The sequence below is a fragment of the Lactuca serriola genome, chromosome 5 (assembly GCF_051521515.1).
Source record: "Lactuca serriola cultivar US96UC23 chromosome 5, Lser_US96UC23_V15, whole genome shotgun sequence".
Lineage (NCBI taxonomy): Eukaryota > Viridiplantae > Streptophyta > Magnoliopsida > Asterales > Asteraceae > Lactuca > Lactuca serriola.
The window spans coordinates 361,056,706-361,064,324 of NC_136412.1; the positions used below are offsets into that span (position 1 = coordinate 361,056,706).

A 7,619-nucleotide genomic window follows, 5' to 3' on the forward strand; every position below is an offset into this window, starting at 1 on the left:
GATTATGGATTAAGCTTAGTTGGTGAAAATTTGCTTGTGTTTGATTTGTATGACCTAGCATGTTAATATTTGTTTATCTAATTGTTTAATTACATGTTCTGTGTAGCTTAGTGACCATTAAACTGCATGAACCTGTTTACCTAATAATTTAGTGAACATTGAATTGTTAGAGCTAGGATTGACCAATCTTAGTTAATAATTAGAATAAATAAAGTTTAGATGTGCTAGAGAACGAGAATTGTGATCATAATTGCATTTACACAACAAAATCTTATATAGCATATTTTCAACTATAATTGGTTCTGTGTTTAATTATGTGTGAACATACATGGTTTGACATGAATTAGTTAAATATTGGTAAGATAGAACTAAATTACTAATATAATTAAAAACCAACTTAGTAATCCGTAATTGTTAGCTAGCCATAAGGGAAAAGTGGATTCAATCTAAACAAGAGTGTGTGTTTTTACTTATTGAATTGGATTTAAGTTCATCTGATCTTGTAAAATCAGATAAAACCCTTTATTAAATTTGTTAATAAATTAGGTTAATTTAATAGTAAGTAAATTAATTAGAACACCGTTCCCTGTGATCGACACCCGACTTACCTAAGCTATACTGTAATCTGACTAGGTACACTGCCTATAAGTGCATAGATAGTCTAAGTTTGTTAGGTTATAAATATTAAAATTAGTGGGTACTTTTGTGCACATCAGGCCACCTTGCGGACCCACTGTATGTTCAGCAGCGAGGGCTAGGCGCTATCTTCAGTAGGGATGCGCAGGATATGTCGCGTATATGATGGATACCCGGGAGGCGGGTAAGGCAACAGTGAGCAAGGTTCCGGTGGTTCGAGATTTTGCAGATGTTTTCCCGGAGGAGCTTCCTGGGATACCTCCGGAACGACAGGTTGAGTTTAGGATTGACCTCGTTCCTGGTGCGGCTCCGATAGCCAAGGCACCGTATCGGTTGTCTCCTCCTGAGATGCAGCAGTTGTCTACACAGCTGCAGGAGCTGTTAGACAAGGGATTCATTCGACCGAGTAGTTCACCCTGGGGAGCCCCGATTTTGTTCGTGAAGAAGAAGGACGGGTCGCATCGGATGTGTATAGATTACCGGGAGCTGAACAAGGTAACGGTAAAGAACCGTTACCCGCTCCTGAGATTGATGACCTCTTTGACCAGCTTCAGGGAGCATCTTGGTTCTCCAAGATTGATTTGCGTTCGGGTTATCATTAGATGAGGGTCAGGGAGGAGGATACGTAGAAGACCGCATTTCGGACGCGCTATGGCCACTATGAGTTTGTGGTGATGCCGTTTGGGCTCACCAATGCTCCTGCCGCGTTCATGGACCTCATGAACCGCGTATGCAGGCCGATGCTGGACCGGTCTGTGATAGTCTTTATCGATGACATCTTGGTTTATTCCAAGACTCAGGAGGAGCATGAGGAGCATCTGAGAGAGGTGTTGGAGACCCTGAGGAGGGAGAGCTTGTATGCCAAGTTCTCCAAGTGTGAGTTTTGGTTGCGCGAGGTGCAATTTCTCGGACACCTTGTCAACCAGAACGAGATTCTGGTCGATCCGGCCAAGGTCGAGGTCGTGATGAGATGGGAGGTTCCGAAGTTAAAAGCACTCCCACCAGGTACAATCACCACTTGGGCTCAAATGCGTGAGCAATTCCTGGACCAGTTCTGCCCGCCATCCAAGATAGCCAAACTCAAGAAGGCGATAGCCAACTTTGAGCAACAACTGGGGGAGTCACTATACGAAGCATGGGAGCGGTACAAGGGCCTACTCAGAAATTGCCCTCAACATGACCTAAATGTGCAGCAAGAGATGTCAATCTTTTATGATGGGGTCAATGTAATGACAAGACAACTCCTTGATTCTCAAGGACCGTTGACAAAGAAAAATCCAAGGGAGGTCAAGGAGCTCATCGAAGAATTCGCGAAACACTCTCGCGAGTACCATAACCCGAGGCAAGACGGAAGTAAAGGCGGTGGAGGGACCCAAACTGAAGAAATTGCAGCTGTCATGGCCATGCTAAATAACATGGATCGCCGGATAACACAAATGGACCAGTCGATACATGCTATAAGAGTGGGGTGTGAGCGATGCAGTGGTCCACACTTGACCAAGGACTGCAATATGGATGAGTCTGGGAACAGAAAAGCTCAAGTGTGCTACTCTAGTGGGGATAAGTTTGATGACGACTGGAGGAAACCAAAGAAGGAGTGGCTGCCCTATGAAGAGTATAAAAAGCAAAAAGAAGAGAAGTATAGGCAGACATGTCGAGGCTTTTACCAAAAGGAGCAGCCACCAATCGAGAAGAAACCCGACCTAGAGACCATTTTGATGAAGTTTATGGAGGCTTCGGAAAAGAGACATGATGCCACGGATTCCGCTATCATGGAACAACAAACCTTGATGAAGAACCAGCAAGCCTCCATCCACAACCTTGAAGTACAACTTGGTCAACTAGCCACTTTAGTCCATGAAAAATTGTCCCCGAAGAATCCCGAAGTAAAAGCCCAATCTCACGTAATGGCCATCGATACTGAAGAAGATACAATATCCGAGTTCCTGGAGGCGTTGGAAGAACAACCGCAGCAGCCCAAGAAATCAAGGATCGAAAATGGAAAGAATGCTGAACCAGGCTCGCCACGACGTGGCACGCCTCTGGCCACGACGTGGCGCAAGTCTGAGCAAAAATCTTTGGAGCCTATTCCAGATTATCATCCACCTATGCCATTCCCCACCCGTGCAGCACTTAGTCAACTGGAGAAGGAACATTTAGAGTTTGTGAAGCATGTGAAAGGAATTCCAATTAATACTCCCTTTGTTGACTCCTTATCCAAAGCTTCCGAGAACCAGAAATTACTGCAAGACTTGATAGATACGCGAAGGCAATTAAAGAAACAGTCTACAGTGATTCTAAGTGAGCAAATTTCAAAAGTTGTGTTGGGAGAAACACCAGAAAAGATGGGGGATCCTGGACGCCTCACTCTTCCATGTGAGTTTGGGAATAAAATGAAGGTTAATGCTTTAGCCGATTCCGGGGCTAGCATTAATCTAATGCCTTTTTCATTTTATCAAAAATTGGAGATTCAGAAGATGAAGGCTACAAAGATGGAGATTCACATGGCGAACCGTTCAGTGACACAACCCCGAGGCATAGTGCAGGATATTTTGGTGAAAATCGGAAAATTTGTTTTTCCAATAGATTTTGTAGTCTTGGACATGAAAGAAGACACGGATGTTCCGATAATCCTTGGTCGGCCATTTCTTAACACTGTTGGTGCCCTGGTTGATATCCGCGAGTCCAAGCTCACTTTGAGGGTTGGAGATGAACAAGAAGTCTTCGGGATAAGAAATAATTTTCAAGAAGATAAAGAAGAAGTGTTCACGATTAATGAGGAGAATGAACTAGAAGAGTTGGAAAAGCTTATGGAAGAAGAGATAAAGGTAGTTCATCAAGCCAAGAGGACAAAACCCAGGGCATCTGTTCCGTATTTGATTGAAGTCATAGCTTACAAGAACCCACCTTCTTGGGTGAGCGAAGAGGACGAGGAAATGACAAGTGATGAAGAGGAAGTCACTTCAAAAGAAACAAGGCCGGAGGTGAAAAAAGAGGGGAACGCTATGGAGAGCGAGGAACACACAAAGGGCACAAAACGAAAGCATGAAGAAGATGAAAAAACTAAAAAAGAAAATTCAAAGAAGGCGTATAAAAGGAGAGTTCAAGCTTATAAACGGCGGTTCAAGGAACAAAAGATCCTGGTGGTAGACTCTTCCGAAGAGTCAACGTAGAAGGCACGGAGTCCAGCTCAAGACTCCAAGAAAAAGAAGCGCTTCTCGGGAGGCAACCCGAGTTTGGTTTGCAATTTTCTTTTTCTATTTATTTTCTTTTTAATTAGGAAAGACATCAATTCATCATCTAAAAACCGGTAATAAGCAGAGAAATAGCTGTAGGGGACTTTAAATAATGAAATATTTGCAAAGAAATTAGTCAATTAGATGAATATTATTAAAATTTGGCATCTGACAGCTCTCACGACGTGGGCATAGCCAGCCACGTCGTGGGCTTAATAATAATTCGCGATCTGAGGAAATTTAAGGTCCACGACGTGGGCAACGCCCGCCACGTCGTGGCCTTTAAAAATCAGGGGGGGACCAATCGCTTAAAACCCTTTGACCGAGAAACCCCTTATCCCCCACTTGGAAGACTGCCGCACTCACGGGAACATCACGACCCTACTGCCAATTTCTTATTATACTTCTAAATTCGTTGCAAGATCTTGCTAATTACTCCATTTGGTACGTGTTTTATTTATTATTTTGCAATTATTTCTTCCAATTTCAAGTTGTCGTGATTAGGGTTTGAATGATTCACGAAATTGGTTGAATCTAGTGTCCGATTTTAGTTTCCATGTTATTTAAAAGTCCATAGGAACAAACCCCAATAATTATTTTTATGGAAATCGCACGTAAACATGTCCGATTCAGCATTTGGGTTCGACAAGCTCCACGACGTGGCGCAGCCTGGCCACGTCGTGACTTCTGGCAGGCCCTTTTATATATGTTTTAATGTGTTATTTGTTTGCTGCTTTGCTTTGCTCTTGTTTGCAGAAATGGGACCACGACGAGCTGTCCAGCAGGAAGAGGGCCCGATAGATGTAGCAAGCATACATCCTCTATATCAATTCCCTCAAAACATTCCCCGACCGTTGCTAACAACCTACGAGAATCGACTTGGATGGTTATACAATAGGGAGTTTGCAATAGCCCCAATTATTGATTGGGGATGGCTGGGTAGAGTGGGAATGGTAGTGGAACTGGAACGTTATTGGTCGAAGACTTATGTTGGAGATCAATTTTCGTTCACTTGTCACGGGTGGAGGAATCTATTCGCCATTCAAGAACCCGTGTTCCGGGAATTGTCGGTAGAATTTTTTTCTACCGTTTGTTTTGAAGAACGCACCCTTGATGTCACCTACAATAGGGCACTTGTGTTTCGTCTTGGAGGTGTATATCGTGAGTGTAGTCTTCGGGAGTTTGCTTGGCGTATGGGGCTCTATACGGAAGTGGAGACGCAATCTCCATTTTTTATTCCTTTCTTGCTTGGATGTGTGCGGGATTTTACTCCAGGTACTTTGGATGTGCAGTTTTGGCGGGGCATTTCTAACCATGAGTACAACACTCGTGACTCGAGTGAGTCACAAATACGGAATCCTGTGTTCCGATTTTTGCACCGCCTTATCACGTTTTCAATAAATCACAAGCATCATGGTGATAAGGTCCCCATCCAGAATCTATTTTATTTATGGACACTTATTACCCCGGGGGTTTGTTGTGATCTGCCTTATATGTTGGCAAGGTTTATGGGGAAGAAAGCGGCCAATTCTAGGCCTGGGAGCCCGACCACTGGGGGGCATTTGGTTACTCGCCTGGCTAGGTCATATCAAATTTTGAACCCAGACTTTGTGAGGAATCTCACTCGATTCCCGGACACAGACTTGACCATTCAAGTCTTGGGTGTGATGCGCGCGGTGGTGAATATCGGGGGTCGCTTTGTTATACCACCGATCGATGACGAACAGGAGGAAGTGCAGCCGGGACAGCAGCCACCAGCTAGGCCGAGGCGTCGGAATGTGCGGGCTAGAGGTGAGGTCGAACGAGAGCGTGCTGCTTCCCAGTATGTGCAAGGAGTGCCCACCGACCCTTTTCAGAGTCGGGTGGGAACATATTTGGATAATCTACGAGGTCATGCTATTTACCATACCCAGCTTACTGAGGGTATCTATTCACATTTGGGTGTAACCCGACCACCTTCTATGCCGCCACAATATCCCTATTTTCCGACATGGGAGGAGCTATGGCGTCCACAAGATGATAGAGCAGGGCCGAGTGGAGCACAAGATCAAGATGATGATTGATTTTATTTGTTCTGTTTTTGAGTAGTTTTTTTTTTTAACTTTAGTATGTGATGTAAAACTTTATTAAGACTATTATGTTACTTTATTTTTCTTTTGGGTTGATCTCATTTTTCAGATTAGCGTTGGAATTCTAAGGAGCATAGAAGGTTAACTTTCGAGTCGTGTTTGTCTAGTCAAAGAAGCTAAGAGTCGTGAGTCGGAACCACAATTCAAGATAAGTGTGGGGTCTATTAGGAGAGAGGTTATAGTTGGGAAATATATTTGCATAGAAGCGTCGGCAACCAGTTAGTCATTGGTCAAAGCTGCTAGAGTAAATACAGCAAACAACTCATTTTCTGCTGAGGTTCAGTTTCCACGACGTGGACTCCTTGTGCCACGTCGTGGCGCTCTTGAAATTTTTGGTAGTTTAGTTTTTTGGTGTTTGCGGTGTCAACCCATATCACGATGAGATCCAGTTTATCATTGCCACATTTTTCCTTACAAATACACACTTTGACGAATTGAAGTTTCGAGTGCGGTTCGTGGTTTATTTACGTATTCAACCAGTTTTCCACCGGGTTTCGATTTTTGAAAGTCCAATTGTACTTTGTCCACGCTTTTGGAGATGCTCACGCCACTATCCCAGGGGAGTCTATTCCTTTTTCTCCCTTGTCTTTAATTTTGATTTGTTTTATACATACAATGAGGGCATTGTATGAAATAAGTGTGGGGTAGGGGTAGAAACAGTAAATTGCTAGTAAATTGCCAGAAAATTTGGAAAATTGAAATTAATTGAATCTAGTATTAATAATTTGAGCTATAATTGCTAGTATTATGCGGGATGATCCGATGAAAGTTCAAATGTTTAGTTGAGCCAATACACGTTATAGTGCATTTGTGGCTTCCCTTATTTTAGTGAAATCATGGAACAAAAACATAACCCCGCTTGGTCTAAGGGATGCAATAGGTTTAGCAGCCTAAACCTGAAATGTATCCAGGAAAATTATTATCATTAACCAATAAAGGTTGAGGTTGAGCGCCTCTGCTTAAGCATGTAGGGTTTTGAGTGAAAAAAAAAAAAAGTGAGTTACATGTGAAAGAAAAAAAAAAGAGAATTACGAGTAAAGTTTGAAGAATTTTGGAGCAAACCAAGGGAAGATCAAAAGATCAAAATTCGGAAGAAATCCAAAAAGTTGAAGATACCCAAAAAAATCAAACAAAGGTGGTGAATTCAAAGAAACTAAAGATCAAATGTCAAAGAAATGAAGAATTCAAATAGAGCTCCATAGTGGTATCGAAAAATTGTAATTCTAGTTTATGTACGCTTAGGTTGCTCAACTAAAAATACCTTGAGGTTGGGAGGTTTTCTGCGGATGGATTCGGAGGGTTGCATAAAATGAGCATTGTTCGGAAAAAGTGGGTGAGTGTTTATGAAGATTGTGAGTATTTAAAGTATGGGGGGGTACTTTAGGAGAATTTTAGACACAAATGCATGCGTTGAGGTTTTGGCATAATGGCTGAACTAGAGTCGGATTGTTCTGTGTAGTTTTAGTAATTAAGAATTAAGTTGAAATTTGCTTGAGGGCAAGCAAAGCCTAAGTGTGGGGTATTTTGATATTGCCATATTTACACTTATTTTTAGGCAGTATTTAAGTACATTTTTATTAATAAATTGATAATATGTTTAGAATAAAGATACTTATGA

The 7,619-nt window shown here is 42.4% G+C and overlaps 1 non-coding gene across 1 annotated transcript; it reads right to left on the reverse strand.

Moving 5' to 3' along the window:
- Positions 1-1,712: 1,712 nt before the first annotated feature.
- On the reverse strand, positions 1,713-1,819 carry LOC145055913 (small nucleolar RNA R71). Its single transcript, XR_013685460.1, has one exon. It is a non-coding gene; the product is annotated as a small nucleolar RNA R71 (small nucleolar RNA).
- Between the last annotated feature and the right edge of the window lie 5,800 nt (positions 1,820-7,619).